This window comes from Onychostruthus taczanowskii, unplaced genomic scaffold (assembly GCF_017590055.1).
Source record: "Onychostruthus taczanowskii isolate IOZ18803 unplaced genomic scaffold, ASM1759005v1 scaffold26, whole genome shotgun sequence".
NCBI lineage: Eukaryota > Metazoa > Chordata > Aves > Passeriformes > Passeridae > Onychostruthus > Onychostruthus taczanowskii.
In genome coordinates, this window is record NW_024499906.1 from 3772994 (window position 1) to 3790468 (window position 17475).

Genomic DNA, 17475 nt, shown 5'->3' on the forward strand with positions numbered 1-17475 from the left:
TAGGAACAGGACTCCTCCTAAAACAGGGTGGCAGCACCCACGCTTGCAAGTGTATGAGGCTGTGACCTCTGGGGTGGGGGCTTAATCCTGTGTCTTCAACACACGCAAAACATGTGATGAAAATGTGCAAGAAAATGCTGCCTTAGCCCAGACCCTGAAGGCAGAGAGACACCAGGTGGGGTTTAGCTGGAGATTCAGACAGATGTGACTTCTGTGGCCAGTGTGTAGGGTCTACATGAATGACAGGCATCTGTACTCCCATTTGGAGTCCATCCAAAGGCAGACAAGGAGAGCTCAAAGGTGACAAGGTGAGGGGGTCTAGGGAGGCTGACATCTCACAGTCGGCACCTGCATTCTCTTTTCACTATTGCTCCCTAGTCTCCCATAACTGTGTTGACTACCTCACCATTGTACATGACAGCAGACTAGGCACCTATCCTAAACACAGGAACAGACCTTGTGGATATAGAAATTCAGGTGAGTGCAGTGTCACCTAAAGGGATGGTCCATCCTCTCCAGCTCCAGCCTCATTTTCCCGACTCCTTTGATAGCACCACACAGGAAAGTCATCTGCACATGGACAGATGTACTAAAGTAACAAAATCAGGTAGATTGCTGCACATTTAGCTCATCCAGATGTCAAGCAAATGCTAGGAAGGGAGTAGAGAGAGAAGAGGGCCCCAGGGCCTGGAAAGAAGATAGGATTGTGGTTTTGAGCAGCAGCCAACAGAGTAGATCAGCTTATATGTAACGTAAAACCTCAGGAGGTTTCTAATCGATTTCAAGGTTGATCAAGGAGAAAACATAACCTTTTGGATGATTTGAAGGCTTAGCATTACTAGTGGTAGTGCCACTGACTCTTCAACTGTCACCTAAGCTCAAATTTAGCTTGAAGAATGTGGACTAGTAACTGAAGTGTTACTTCCCACCATATACACCACGGTCTTCAAGTATTCCTTATTCAAATGGATGGTTAGGAGAAGCTCCCTGGAGTTGGTTTCCCCCTCAGCAATGATACAAATCTCTCCTGAGCTGGACAAACAAAGCTGATTTCACACTCTTGCCCATGATGCCCATAGAAAGGAAGCAGATGGCCGCCAAGTTGAGAAATGCAATTACTTAGCCTGGGTGTGAGAAGCCAGTGGGTTCATTCAGTTGATAATTATTAATTATTTTTGAGTGGGCATTAGAATCTTCAGAGCCACATGCATGAGCACTCAGCCTGCAGCAGGCAAACCCCACTTGCCTGTCAGCTCCTGCTGCAGTGGATGGCTGGCTACTGTGCCTAGAGGGTACTTTTTGATTAAGGAGGACCCACCAGCCCCACATCTGAGGTAAGGAAGTAATCCTGTGTGGTGCTATAGTCAAATGCTGCTGAAGAATGTAGAGATATTTGTGGCAACTTCATCTTTCAGATCTGAAAACTGTTCCAAGTTGTGCACCTTTGCCTTAACTGACATTGGATGAACACACTGGAGGCCAGAAGTGGAGGCTGCCTCCTATCCATTCTCCTAAGTGGATGGCCCAGTGCTGGGTGACAGGAATTACATTTGTCCCTGAGATGTCTGCCAGGCAGCTCTGTCTTTGCAGCCCAGATCCCAGTACCTTTTACCCCCCTGACTGGTGGCTGCAGCCCCTCTGCCAGGGTGATGAGTCTGGGTTGGCCTCTCTGTTCATGGCCATTGTACCACAGCCATGTGCTCCATCCCCTCAGGATGGAGCAACTCACTGAAGAACAACCAGCCCAAAGGTCCCTGCAGACAAGTTCTCCTTTTTTTCCACAGGTTCATGCTCTGTGTAGAAATATTCCTCTGTGGTTAAAGCAACATAGCTTCAGGATAACTTAAATTTGGTCCTGCAAGAAGAGGGGAGTTTTGTAGGATGTCAGCAGAGGTCATGATGATAGAGAGTTCAGAGGGACAGAGGGACAAAAAGAAGAAGAAAGGGCAACAACTTCCTCCCTTCACCTGGAAAACTCTTCCACTGACAGTGAGAAGACAAAAAAAAGCAGGGAGTTTGGGAAGACAGGAGAGAGGGACCTACATGATGGAGGACTAAGCCGTCTAAAGGTTGCAAACACACAAAGGTTTGAGAGGATGATCCCCAGTAAAATAAGCAATGTCATTATGTACAGAGGCTCCTCAGCTTAATTCTTCCTCTTTTCCCATGCAAAACATGTCCACTGGACTTGGAAGAAATTCAAGAGCCTTGACTTTCCAAAAGTCCTACAGCAGACACTAAGAGCAGGTTCAGTGGACAACTAGCTAGAGAATAGCATGAAGAGGCACCTCTGCAAATCAAAATTTTAACATTGCTTTTGTCTACAAACTTGCTACCTGAATCTATGCGTGTGGGGCAACAGTATACAGTGTATTTGGGGTGTGACCCAAATACACTGTATACTGTGTGCCTAAGTGAGGGCATTGCAGCCTCAGCTCTCTGCTGCAGCTCCTAGAAAATAATTCACCAAGGTCTCCTCCCTCCCTAGAGTTTAATTTCGCTTCTGCACCAGACTTTCCCTCTCCTCCCTCCCTCCCTTGGGGGCTAGATCACTTCAGCAATGGGATCCAGCCAGGGCTGGCAGCCTGCTGTGACCTTTGCCTGTTGGAGTAATGTACAATTACAAGAGACCCAAGGTACTTCTGAACACACAGCTTGGCAGGATGTTAATTAAAACAGAGTAACGCTACCTCTACCCTTTGCAAGGCCGTAGCTGAAAACATTTTATGAACCCTTGGAGTAAAGGAACATGTTCAAGGCTATGCCACATATCTGTGAGAGAGCTGGGAGTAAATCCAAGTGCGTTTTGTTTACATATCAGCATACGGCTTGACACATGCAATGAATCCAGGACAAGACCAGATGGATGCACCAGAGACCAGTGGCATGAGAAGGCAGAATAAATTTCTTCCAGTCACTTCACTTGAAAGAGAAAGAGAGTCTTGCCTCCATCCTCTCTCACCCACACCAGCAGCAAGCCATCACTGTCCAAATCGCCTTTGTAGAAGTCCCCACAGTCCCGTAGTGCTCTGTCAGATGATAACAAAGAGGTTCAGTCTGTCGCTTCCAAATTCATGGCTCCTTTGGGCCCCAGGATGCCCGGGGTACTGCATTGTTTTACCACCCTGGCATGACCTGGGTTTTCTTAGCAGTTATTTATTTTTATTTATTTAACTGCGTAAATTGATTATCCATGTAACAACTTTAATCAATTATCTGTGGCAAACAACTTCTCTGCAACTTAATTTGCAAAGTTCTTCCCTGACCTAGCAATATCTGATTGCATCATATAAGAGCTTAACTTTGAAATGGCAACACATTTCATTAAAAATAACTAATAGCTGCAGGGTTTAAAGATGTAAATGTTAATTTTCTTAATGAGAAAAAAAAGGGCATGCAGACTCTACCTGTCTATATTCATTATACTGTGTCCACATGGGATGACTCACATTTGCAAAACTCAGGTTTAATTAACATGCTTATTTTTACAATGATATTTCTCATTATAATAAATTAAATGTTTAAACAGCCAGTGCAAACATTTTGATCCAAGACAAAAATGCTTGCACAGTGCTAGTTTAAGCATTTAATTTATTATAATCCTTTCCATAACAAATGCCTTAGAAGTTGATTTCTTCGCTGTGAAAGGCTATTAGTATTATTTCCTCTGGTAATGTTTAATCCAAGACAATCAGAAGTGTAAGGCGTGAAGGGAACGGGGCTGGAAGGCATGATGCGATGGCGAGGGAACCTGCCCCGGCCGCAGCCGCACCGGAGCCCGCAGCGGGTGCCAGCCCCGCGCGGAGCTGCGCCCGGGCACCCGCGCTGCCAGCGGCAGCCCGCACGGGAGCCCATCCAAGCGCATCCATGATCCAGAGAGCCTTCGGTACCCCACGGCGTCTGCCCCATCCACCCAGGGCGGGCGGTCCCTCTGAACAGGACCTTCCAGTCAGGGTCTGCGCTCTGTTAGATCCCCGCTCCGACGTGTCCCGGTAGGGTCGGGGCGGATGCGGAGCCCGAGGCCGGGACGGAGCGGCGGCGCTCCCGGGGCGCTGCCGGCGGGTCCCGCCAGGGGGCGGTGCGGGCCCGGCCCCGCCGCTGGGGCCGTGTGGGGACGCGCGGGAACGGCGGGGCCGGGAGACGCCTGCGGCCCCGTCCGGAAAGCCGAGAGGCAGCGGGATGTGCTAAAATCGTAGTGTGTGCTACGACCGAGGAGCTCTCTGGTGACCGAGCTCCTTATTTCCTGGGGGTTCCCAGCCTGGTGCGGGGCAGGAGGGTCAGCCCTGAGCCGGCGGCTGCGTTGCACCCACAGCAGCAGGGCTGGGCTGCAGAGGGAGCGCCTGTGCCGTGAGGGCAGCCTGGCAGAGCCGGCCGTCCTCGGCCTGGGCAAGAGAAAGCTCCACGGAGACCTTGTAGCGCCTTCTTACTGCCCCTTACAGCCCTTCTAAAGGGCTACAAGAGAGCTGGGGAGGGACTTCTGACAAGGACGTGTAGCGTCAGCACGAGTGGGAATGGCTTCGAACTGAAAGAAAGAATACAGATTACGTACTAGGAAGAGATGAGGGTGATGGGGCGCTGCACAGGTTGCCCACAGAGGTCGTAGGTGCCCCATCCTATGAAGGCTGGATGGAGCTCTGAGCAGCCTGGACTGGAGGAAGGTATTCCTTCCCATGGCAGGGGAGTTGGAACCTGGTGATATTTAAAGTCCCTTCTGACCCCAAACATTTCATGGTTCTGTGATTTCTAAAAAGCTTCTGACCCAGCTCCTGCATGGCCTGGGAGGGTCCTGGGAGCAAGCTGGGTCAGGGAACGTGTCCTTCTCCCCTTGGTGTAACTTCACCAAAGGCAGTATTATTCCCCAAACAGATGCCAGCTGTCTGGGCTCTGTCAGCTCCCACTCGGGACTGGGACTGGGACATGAGGACCTGTGAGAAATAGGGAAAGCAGAACATGGCAGGGCAGAACGGGGACTCTCCTGGGGCATGAGGAGGAGGAGGGGGTGTTGCCCAGCCTGGCTGTGAGCAGTGAGACAGCCTCCATCTGACTTTACTAGGGTTTCTGCTCCCAGGAGACATCTCCTTCACCTCCTCAGAGGAAGTTTCCACCTCTGAGCTGGAGCAGTGTCTGCAGAAAGAAATGAGCCAGGAGGCAAATTCCTCTTGAAGTAATCCAAGAAGAGAAGTCTTGTATAAGAGCTAAAACCAAGGCAGGGTGGTGCAATCAGGTGAGAAAAGACCATGTGTTCAACCCCCCTAGCAGCCGGAGAAACACAAGGCAGGGAGCTGCCCAGGCTGGGGACAGGCACGCAGTGACCCACCGTGGGTCCCCAGGGCATCCCCTGTCACCATCCCACCCTTGCACCCAGGAAAACTCCCACCCCAGCTCGGGGGCCTGGAACCAGTGTCAAATAACCATGGCTGTACAGGGTATTTCAGGGATGCTAAAAAGTTAGTCTGCAAGTCACTCCAGTTTACTTGGTAATTCAAAAGTATATAATTTGAATTCATAAATAAAACACTTTAGGGGATCTCATTACTCTGTGAAGAGCATTAGCAAAACACAAGTTGTCAATCACTTTAGCCAGCTGACAAACTAGAAACCAGATGATGATCCAGGCTGAGCCAAATCAGCAAAGGGGAAGAAAAATCTCTCCTGGAATTACCTCCAGTGAATGACGAATGACAGATGAACAGTGATTTTTTAAAGAAACGGGCATTAGAACATTCATGGACAAATCACCAAATCTCCCCAGACCACTGAATTAAATTTAGGGGTTACTCATTGAAAAACATCTGGCCAGAAGGTGCCCATTTATGTCCCATTGCTTGCTGCCTGACAAATCTCTGGGCTCACAAAAATTCAGCAGATTAATAAGCTGATCCCACTGCTTAACTAATTGTTAAAAGCAAAAAAGTGATTTGAGTAGCAGTGCGATGGTCATTACAAAAATATCCACTGACTTTGGAAAATTGAGGGCACAACATTTTTACCTCAGAGGGCAGATTTATGTAGGCCACAAAGTGCCTTGGGTATTTCTTAGAGTCCTCGAGTTTATTCATGTATTATTTCCTCCAAAATTCAGTATATTTTTCCAGCAGGCAAGAAACTGGGGCTTCTGCGTACAAGTTTCATCTGCTCAAAATGTGAAAAAATATAGATCCCCTTAGCACATTCTGCTACAGTAGAAGCAAAGTGTAAAAGAAAAATTCCAAATATGTAGATTTAAAAATAAAAACACAGAACTCTCCTCCCTAAAAGGGATTTGAAGGGAAGAAAAAAATCCCTCAGCTACAGATAGGTCTAGACTTTAATTGTGGAGCTGCCTAAGAAGAATTGTTGGCCTGAGGTCATTTTAATCAGGTTGCATGTCAGCTTGCAAAATCTCCAAATTAGCTTACAGCTTGGGGAGAGAAAGATGTTTTTCTTTCCTGAAGAACGCAAACAGATTGTTGTGACATGTTCTCAGTCATCGTGACAGATCAGATCCCTGCTTTGCCCTGCGAGCCGGGAAAGAAGGCAGCCTCTTCTCCAGCTCCTTCAGAGATCTGGGCATCTCCCAGTTCGTCAGAGCTGGGGATGGAGTTTACAGAAATCCTTATGAAAGTGAGGTTTATATGCAAAGACTCTGATAAAAGAGATTGACCTTAATTGGGAAGCAAGTTTCTTTCACATTTTTTAACAACCTCCAGGCCTTCCTATCAGTCTGATGAAAGGGAACTTGTGAAAAGAAACAATCTGTATTTATGCAGCAGAAACTATCATATCCTGAGCCATGCAGAGAATGACAAGGAACCGACTCATCCTTTTTAAAAAAGGATTAATTTGCCATTTTCTTCCCGAGGTTGCAAAAAGCAAGGGTGTGGGTGGATTTCACAACAGGCTGAGTACTTTAGTTTGATTTACGGTGAGCTCTGAGCCTGTGTGAGCCACTGCATTGTGGTGTGGAGTAGCTGGGGTGATGGCCCTCCCAAGGGGTTCATAGCGTATGTGTCTGATTTAGTCCCTGAGCTGTAGCACATTTGGATACTCTTTTAATTTTTTTTTTATTTCTCCATGTTCAGTGTTTCATCAGCATCAGCACCAGTAGATGGTTCCAATGGGATCACAGGGGAAAGAGAAGCAGGAGGACGGGATCTGGGGCAGTGACTTGGTTTCATCTTGAAAGACTCCCAGAGGGAGAGGCAAGTGACAAGTGGCTGGTAGTGGGACACGTCTCACCTGTTTGGTGGCCCCCAAAGCTCTGCATCTGAGGCAGTACCCAGCAGTGTCTCTTTCACAGGAGTGAAAGAAATGGGTGTCTCTGAATGGTGATTCCTCCAACTTCTAGCTGCTACCTCCTTCTCTTAACTAGTTCAGGCACCCCATCTAGGGAAAAGGAATTTGTCCTTGGTAGTGGCCGAGGGCTCAGTACTGCCTGCAGCTGGGAAGGACTGCAGACAGAAGCCCAAGTCCTGCCTCGAGAGCCTGGCATGCCACAAACAGGTGCATGCCTGGACAGAGATGGACTTGGGACCACTTTGCCAAACCAGGAGAGGATGCCACATGCAACAGGCGCCCATGCATTTGCCATGAAGGCATCATCCTGAGTAGCTGACATAGAATCATAGAAACATTTAGGTTGGAAAGACCATTAAGATCATCAAGTCCAACCCTCAACCCAGTACTGCCAAGTGCACCATGAAACCATGTCCCTGAGTGCCACATGCACGTGTCTTTAAATACCCCCAGGCTGCACCCTTCCCTGGGCAGCTTTTTCCGTGTTTGAGAATCCTTCCCATGGAGACATTTTTCCTAATATCCAATCTAAATGTCTCCTGGAACAGCTTGAAGCCATTTTGCCTTGTCCTATTTCTTGTTACTTTGGAAAGGAAATCATCCCCCACCTCGCTGCATCTTCCTTTCAGAGAGATGTAGAAGGTGGTGAGGTCTCGGCTGAGCCTCCTTTTTTCCAGCCTAAACAGCCCCAATGCCCTCAGACCCTCCTCAAAAGCCTCGTGCTCTGGACCCCACCCCAGTTCTGTTGCCCTTCTCTGGACTCACTCCAGCCCCTCAATGTCTTTTTTGTAGTGAGGGGCCCAGAACTGGAAAGAGGATTTGAGGTGTGGCCTCACCAGTGCTGACTACTGGGGGCCCTGCCCTGGTCCTGCTGGACACACTCTTTCTCATCCAGGCCAGGATGCCACTGACATTTTTGGGCCCCTGGGCACAGCTGGCTCATGTTCAGCTGCTGTTGACCAGCACCCCCAGGTCCTTTTCTGCTGGGCAGCTTTCCAGCCACTCTGCCCCCAGTCTGTAGCTCTGCCTAGGTTTGTTATGACCCAAGAGCAGGACCCTGCACTTGGCTATGCTGTACTTCATACAACTGGTCTTGGCCTATCGATCCAGCCTGTCCAGATCCCTCAACAGAGTGTAAACTTCAGGCCCTTAAAACTGGATGGGAAAAGATGGTGGGGCTCTCTGTTGGGACAACCCCTGGTGTCAGGAGAAGAGCCTGTATTTCCCTGCTCCTGCTCTTTCCTTAGGTGGCTTTGGAAGCCAAGAGAAGTCACACCCCTATGTCTCAGGGTAGAAGCTGACAGTTTATTTCTCCCAAAAGCCTCCACATTGACAGCATAAAAATCTTCATCATCCCTGTTGTAAGAGTCTGGGGAGTTATTTTTCTGTTTTCTGGCTCCCTGCCATCAGCCCTGGTGGGACCCAGGGCAAGGCAGCAGTGCCACGCAACCCAGATGTCAGCAAACCATTAATCCCAAAGGACAGACCCCTGGGGTGAGAATCCCGCTGCAACTTCTCCAATTAGACAGCTTACCTCCTGCTTTGCCTCTGCTCTAGCCATTTCAGACCGAACATACTTTATTGTTCAGTCTCCTAGTTAAACGGCTGGGAAGCTCTGGGTGTAAGCACACGGAGATTACTCGTTCAATAATAGAGTCAGGCACCTTGGCTTTACATCGTTTTGCTAATAAAGCTGCAAAATAAAGCTGTTGACTCTTCTTTCATCAGCATCAGCCCCATGAGGCTCTCCCATGTCTTGCCTGGTGATTAGAGCAGAGGACTGGGAACATGGGTCTGGAGTTCAGCCCTTAATGAGCCTCCTATTCGGCGTGTTTCACTCAGGGCTCTTGACCTCTTTGCACCTCAGCCAACTCAGCTGTAAAACTGGCTGAAGGATGGACCTCGTGGAAACCATCCACCGTGCCCCAGTTGAGCCTTGAGTCCAGATTCCGTGGGTAAATCCAAAATAAAAATCAACAACAATTTGAATCTGCAGTGACCCAGCTCAAATGCCACGAGTACGTCAAGTCTTGCCAGTGTAAACAGTGCTCAGTCTCTGGGGTCCGCCATTACAATGTCAGAGCAAATCTAAGAGCAATCCCTAATTGCAGTCCCTGCAATTTGTGCTGCAGTGAAAGAAAATGGTGCTGCAGCCTCCAGCACACACAAGGCAACGTGGTGCCAGCTCCAGTATCCAGGTACCTCAGCGCCTGCTGTACCCAAAACCTGGGAAAACTGGGTGCCATGTGCTGTCCCAGATGGGGAAAGCAAGGTCCCCCTTACTGTCTAAATCTCTGAGCTGCTAGAGAGGTGACATCTCTTCCTTCATGGAGAAGTTGGCATGAACCATGCCGAGGAGAGGAAAGCCTTGATGCTCTCTCACACCACGTCCAAAACGTTTCCAAACTGTCCTGCAGTCAGGATGGCACCTCTGTCAGCACCCGTGGCTCAGTACAACAGAAGGAGGTGAAAGGAGGTGCTAGGAGGTGCTGGCACAGCTTGTTTGCTGTGTAACACCTTCCAGGTGTGACAGTGATGCTCAAGAAAAACCTTGTCTCACCACCTCACCCAGTGCAGTGCACACACACCTCTACCCACATGAAACACAGTGATTTCTCTCAAAGTTGAGAGCAATTGAGAGCTTTTTCCCTCTTAAGTGGGAGGTTGCAGGTCAGACTTCTAGGTGGCATAGAGGAGCCAGAGCTTCCAAGCTGTCATTTAAAGGTGGGTAGCGATGGAGGAGAGAGGCACCATGCCTTGGGATTTCAGCAGTGTGGAGTCAGCTTTGTACGTGCCATTTGTCACAGCGGGCTTAGCAAAACTGAGCAAGAAATTGTTTCCAGACAGAGCAAGAGCACCTGGGATCTGCTTAATTTAGTCCTGTGGCAAGGCCATTTGCTCCCAAACCTACTCTGCACCTTCTCATACAGTCCTGCACTGTGCAGCCATGTGGAGATGAGACTCCTGAACCAAAAAGCTCTTCTTTGGGCATCGACAAGAATCCCAAGTGTACTTCTCTGTCTGTCTTAATATTATCCCACCTTGAACCATGCATAAAAGGCTTGGAAAAGGCTGAGGTTGAGCTCAGAGCCTTCTCCATACCAGGTACCTATCCCTTATAACCCTAGCTGCCCCACAAAGTGCCTTTTAATGACTGGTGAGTGTGAAGAAGAGGCTGGAATGAAGCATCCTCTGGAGCTGGGAAGGTGGGTATTTGCACAGCGTGATGGGATCAGTGCTGGTGGCTGAGTGTGAGCACAAACCTTCAGCGTACAATGGCGATCTCTGTTCTGGTGTAAGGATCCTTTTGCTGAGGATTTTTCATCCCTTGAGGAAAATATGCTAACAGGCTTTAAATAATTAAACAAACACATTGCAGGCAAACCCAAGTTGATCTTTAAAATGCATTATCCTCAGAAGGCACGAGAAATGCTCCGTGCTTTACTCCCTCCTCAGAGCTCTTCACACATTAACTAATTCATCACACAAGGGACCACCCAGCTGCATCTCGACCACGGAGCAAATGCTGCGCCAGTCACTTCCGCCTTTAAAACTGTGTCGCCACAGCTGGAGGCCAGGTTTCTTCAGCACCAACCAGCTGAAGGCAGTGAGGCAACAAAGCTCTTTTCATCAGGCCAAGTTTGCACACAGAACGTTCCTCCCGCAAAGCCACTTGCTGATCCCAGATGGAAGGCGGGTTTCCCTTATGGCCACAAGATACTCTGGGGCAGCTGCAACCACCTCCTTGCAGGAAAGGGGAGTCGTGTGTGGTAAGAACCACAAGTTTGGCTTTCCATGGGCAGAGGCCAGGAAATCAGCTACCTTGAGCCTCTCCTCTGAGCCACCAAGGCCATGGATGGTGGAGAGACATTGCAGGAGAGAGAAGACAGGAAGGCAGAGCAGCTGCAAGGCAGTTCTGTCCACCTAGCTCGATGCTACAGAGCCATTTATCTGGCTCTCTGTGAGCTAATTTTTCTTATCCCCCAAACCAGCCCCAAAACTACCCTGATGATAGGTCCTTGCTGTCCCTGACACACTATGCAAGGAAAGGTGAACAGCTTGAGGCAGCAACCAGAAGGTCTGTCAGCCATGCAAAAGCCCGGCTGGTGAAGAGCAGGGCAAGTCCATGCCCATCCCCAGCCCGTGTCCCCCCAGCCAGGTGTGCTGGGCATTGACCTTGCACTCACAGGACCCATGTCCACAAACTGGTGGACAAAGGGACTGCCACCCCCTCTCCAACCAGAAAGGTTTTCTGTGATGATGTTTGCCACCCTCAGCTCTCCCTCGTGCCATGCATGGCCCAGAGCAGATGGGCTATAACACGTGGAGATAAAATTATTTGACCATTCCCCTTTTAGGATTTGGGAACACCATGGAAATGGCTGCTCGTGGTGCTGTGAGGCAAGCCCTGATAATGTTCTGGGCATCCTGGAGGCGGCAGCAGCTGTGAGCCCCAGAGCAGCCAGCTCTTCCCAACAGCTCACAATTCCTTCTCCAAACTCACCTGGCCTCCAGGGCCACAGGCTGCCATTCCTCCCTCCATCCCTCACTCTTCCAAGCTGTCCTAGGTGAAAGGTCCACAGCTTTTTTTCATGCTACTTCTCAAGCATTTGTTCCCCTCAGCAGTCCACACTGGACACACACAACAGCCCTGCTGCCCCAGGCTTACCAAATAACCTCTTTGAGATAGGAGATTTGGCCCTAGCCAGGCCAAAATTGTCGTTCTTGCTAGTGCTTCATTTCATAAGGAAAGTGAAGTCATAGCACTGTCTGCTGGACTTTCCAGCAGGAACTCACCCCTTTTCTCATCCATATTCCAAATTAAGCACAGAGGTCCTTAGAGGCAATGCAGCTCTCACAGCCTTCAGTGGGGAACAGAGGCCCTGGTACACCTTGATGGATGTGTTGTAATCCCGTGGTCATTTCTGAGGGCCAGCAAGCTCAAGAAAAGGGTTGTGAAGACAAAAAGCCCCACAGCACTAATATTTCTCATGGTTCCTTCACTCTCCTAGGCTTAGTTTATGAAATCTGATGTGAGGGAGGGCATTTTGGAAAAAAAATATTTTTTTAAATAAAAAGGTCTAATCTGGGAGAAGAAGTATTGTAGATTGGCTAAAAATAAAAAAGCCTGATGTGAGAGGAAAAATAATAGAACACAGAATAGGTGAATAAGGATTAAATCTGCTGGAATGAACTCCTTCAAAAGTCTCACAGAGGTGACGAGAGCAAAAAAAATGTTTAAAGTGTTGTCAGAAGGGTGAGTAAAATACACAGTTCAAGAGATTGGATTTGTAAAAAACATTCTGGTGCTGCAGACGCCTGTGGGACAGTCTCATTGGAAATATTCTCTAAAGTCAGGTCATGAAATTATTAGGAGAGCAGCCCATAGATCGAAAAAGAGAAATATAGTTGATTCATGGGTGCTTTTGGTTGAGGGGAAAAAAAAAAAGAAAAGAAAGTTAGGCTTTGCCACAAAGCAAAAAGAGACTTAGCAGATTTCTCATCAAAGTGTAAAGAAGCCTCTGGGAAAGAAACAGATTGATGCTACCAAGTTGTTTAAGATAATAACTACCTCCAAAGCATGAAGCTGTGGTTAGAGGTTAAGACAGTAGCCTATGAGCAATTTGCACAGAACAGCTACAAAAGAGACCACATCATTAAAGGTAGGAATGAAAGCATGTAATGACAGCTAGTTATTTTATTTTATTTCTTTAATTCAAGGAAAACAGAAGGCACAGCCACTAGCTAAATTAGGAAGAATAAGATGAAGACATATGGATAGATGGGAGCCAGCCCTGAGGAAAAACAAATCAGCTTTTAGTGTCCTGGGGTGAGGAAGAGCAAACTGTGATGGGCCATATGTCCTCACCCAACCACAGGAGAGAAGAGGGAGGATTGGGATGAGCAGAATCCTGCACCAAGTGTGCTTAAAGCCATCCTGGGGCCAGCTCAGCTACACTGGGTTGTCCTGCTGGAGATGTGTCCCAAGCAGGCAAACCAGGATGCTCATCCTCTCCAGAGAGTACCGTTAGAGCATGGACCTTGCTTTCCAGGGAGAATTTCCTAACAGGAAAAGCAATGTTTTTGGTGTTTGAAATTTCATGAGTTGCTGGTCAGAGAAGGGAGGACTGTGTCAGTGGGGGAGGAGAGGAGGAAAAGCGAGCATCCCTGGAGCAGCAGTATCCAAGGACACCACAGAGATGAGCACTGTGATGATGACAAACATACGTGGGTTTTCATCCTTTGGCCTCACTGCCAGCAAGAATCTTTAGAGTTTATCAAAATTCTTAGGCTGTCACAAGTTAAATAACTGGTTTTAGGAGCAGAGGAGCTGTGGGGGTGGCTTCTGTGAGAAGCTGCCAGAAGCTTCCCCAGTGTCCAACAGAGCTGATGCCAGCCAGCTCCAAGACAGATGTGCTGCTGGCCTTGTCTGAGCCCATCAGGGACAGCAGTAGCACCTCTGGGGTAACAGAGTTAAGAAAGGGGAGGAAAAGCTGGCAAAACAGCAAATGGAGACAGGAGTGAGAATGTGTGAGTGAAACAGCCTTGCAGACACCAAAGTCAATGAAGGAGTGGGAGGGGGTACTCCAGGAGCAGATGGATGCCAAAAGGAGGCTGTGACCATGTGGAGCAGACTCCCGCCAGCAGCTGTGGCCCCACGGAGAAAGAAGCCCAGCTGGAGCAGGTTTGCTGGCAGGACGTGTGACCCCGTGAGGGACCCAGCCCATTCCTGAAAAACTGCAACCCTTAAAGGGACCCAGGCTGGAGCAGTCTGTGCAGAACTGCAGCCATGGGAAGTGCTTTTGCTGGAGAAGCTCATGGAGGACTGTCTCCCATGGGAGGGACCCCATACTGGAGCAGGGGCAGAGTCTGAGGAGTCCTTTCCCTGAGGAGGAAGGAGCAGCAGAGCCAATATGTAATGAACTGACCACAGACTCCATTACCTGTCCCCCTGCACCACTGCAGGAGAGAATGGAGAGAAAATTGGAAATATGGTTGAGCCTGGAAAGAAGGATGGGGTGGGGGGAAAATGTTTTCAGGATTTGGTTTAATTTCTCATCATCCTACTTTGATTTGAATTTACTAAATCAAACTAATCTCACCCTGTCTTTATCTTGACTCATGAGCCTTTCGTTATATTTTCTCTCCCCTGTCCAGCCAAGGAGAGGAGTGATGGAGCTTTGGCAGGAATCTGGCATCCAGCCAGGGTAAGCCCACCACAGTACCAAAGCCAATATTTTCTTTTTCTGTAGGACTTTTTCCTCCAAGGACTTTGGTTATTATTGAAGAGACATCAGGTATGTGGAACCTGAATTGGCACCATGTTATAGTGATGTAAAGCCAAGAAAGCAGAGCAGTGAATCAGGTGCCCAGTCTCAGTAACCCTCACACATTTTCATTCAGGCCACAATGGAGTTCAAACAACTATTTAGACCAGTTAGAAAATGAAGATGAAATGCATAAGGCACCACAAGAGACTTTCAGAAAAGCACACAGCATGACCAAATCCTTCTCATTTTTAATATTTCTATTTCTTCTTCTAAACTTTTTCTTTAAACTTGAAAATAATGAGAAAATGTGCTTCCTTGAGACAAGCCAGTACTATCAGCTAAACAGCCTCACATTCATCGTAGCACTCCAAGTGCTCTGGAATGCTTTTCAGCCCAGAGGATAATAGTATTAGACGACCAGAAAGGCTGTCCTGTAAAAGACTGTTATTATGATTTCCAGTCTCAGAAGTTGGCTTAATCCAGCTGAGCACACACATGTTATTTAGAGAGGAGACTGAGCTCAGACACTGCTATCACCATCATCTTTATTGCAAATGAAGGGTTCAGCCAGTGAAAGGCAAGTCACGTTTTTTTTTTGTCCTAAGCCCTGCAAACAGTGGCTGTTGCAATCGTCTTTGCACTCTGCAGCGAGAGTCTGGAGCTGCTGAATGCGGAGCTGTTTGCACAGATTTGCATCTGTCTAAAAACTCCTGTTTTCTCTCTTGTCACCTAATCAATCAAACAGTAAAAGATGCACTCCCTGCACCCTCCGAGGAAAGCAGCTCTGTGCCCACACAAAAGGCAAAGCATGAGCATAGGGGTTAGCTAGAGGTGGTAAGCTGTGAACCCTGTAACAGGAGCAATTTTTTTTCACTGCTTGAAATTTCATGCTGCTCTTCCTCTGGCTATGGAACAAAAGAAGAAAAGGCAGTGATGCTCTGAATTGGGAAAAAAATAATCTGGGATTGTTCCCTGCATGAGAAAAATATGTTTGGAGGATTGCTTGGGGTATTTGCACCTTGACTTGAGGAGGAAATGCCACACAGCTTCTCTCCCAGGGTTTAGGCAGAACAGCTCCCTCCCAAAGGACTAGTTCTCCCACCCACACCTCCCCAGGCGAGCAGGACCCATCTCACACCACAGCCTGCCAAGGACCAGCAGCCAGGCACCAATCCCTGTGGGTCAGCTTGCAGCTGGCACCACTGCTTGGAGTTGCTCGAATCTGCCCATGCCAAAACCTGCCAGGGCCACTGCTGCCCCATCCGTAGGGTGGGGGTGAGCCTTCCCACTCTATCCTTTTTGCTCCAGGGGGAATATTGCATTTCACCACACAGCACTGGAGTGAAGAGCTCTTCATGAGTATCCAGCACAGAATTCCACCTATTCGTTCTTGCACTGGTAGTGTCTTTGCTAACAGTCCCTGTCAGGGCAGCCTCAGCCACACTTTTGCCAGACAAAACAGCTCAGCCTCCCTCTGTCCTTCCAGTCACCTCCCAAGAAAGGAGCCACTGGGCACTCAGATTCATGCCAGGATGGGAGGGACAGCAGCTTCCTCTCCTTAGTCCCAGGGAAGCAGCTCAAACAAGCTGAACCCCTGTGAGCAGCAGCTCTTCCTGGGCAAGCACTCCTTCCCTGGCACATTTTCCCATGGGAGAAAAGCACAGGGACCTTAAAATAAATCTGTCTTTTTAAAGCAGAGATGCTAAATGAAGGTTTGAGATCAAAGGCTGGGATTCTCACATTTTGCCAAGATAGACATATCCATTCACGAGATTTTTGGTGTAACAAAATACTTGCTAATGAAGAGGATCATAATCTTATTATTAGCCCGAACTACCACAGTATGTCATTCAAGAGCGGGTTGGAATATGTCCTAGTTTAGGAAGTTGCACAGTGGGTTTTGCTTTTGATTTAATGAGCTGTGATTGTGTTTATTTTCAGCAGCAACTATGCCCGTTAAATTTTGGTTGAAGGTCTGATCGTTAACGACAGTAATCGACGGAAAGGATGAATTTAGGTTGAAGGGGAGGAAAATGGGAATTGTATGTCTCTGGGATTCAGTCCCCAAGCAAGCAAACACAAGGTGGTCAGGAGAGCCTGAGCTTTCTCTGCTTTTGCAGTGCCTGATGATGGGTTTTCAACTACTGGTTAACTCAGCTAAGGGGATGATTCAGTCATGGAAAAACAAAGATTTTTGCTGTTACAGAGTGTGGCACAGAGGAGTATCAGGTGTAGGCAATCAACAGTGGGGGCCAGACTTTCCTTTTGTGGGACGAGCCACGGTGGGACAAGGTCACCAGCTGGCTTCCACTATCAATATCCCAGAAATTCTAAGATGGCAGGGGGAACATATCAGTAGTGTGCAACAACTGAACAACCTGCCAGATGAGCAAAATGGAGAAGAAAGGGGAAGAGAAAAATAAGTAGAGACATGTACTTTGAAAAAAAAACATTGCTGCAGCAGAGCTGGTTGGTGTAGGCCCTCCTCTGGGGTGAGATGGGCCCCATGCAGCAGGGTTTCCCCACATGAACCCCCCCACTGCTGCCTGTCTGGGTAACTGGAGCGGGGCCACCGAGCAAGAAGGGCAGGGCAGGCCAGGGCAGGAGGGGGCACAACTCAGACCCATGCCCCCATCACACTCCTTTTGCAGCTGGTGTCTGTGTCTCAGTTTCCAGCCTCACAAAGGATGCTGTGCTTTGTGTTTTACACCATCAGCCCCAAAGGGGTCCAGCACAGTTTATTTGCCAGCATCAAAGCGTGCACACACTGTCATGTGTATGTAAGTACAGGCAGGACATCCATAAGGGGCGTGAAGGAAACACAGACATGGACAGACACATGGATAGACACACGGATAGACACACATAGCCAGTTGTAGCCTTTAAAAGCTTGCCATGTACAATATTAGCATGGTTGTCCCCAGCTTGG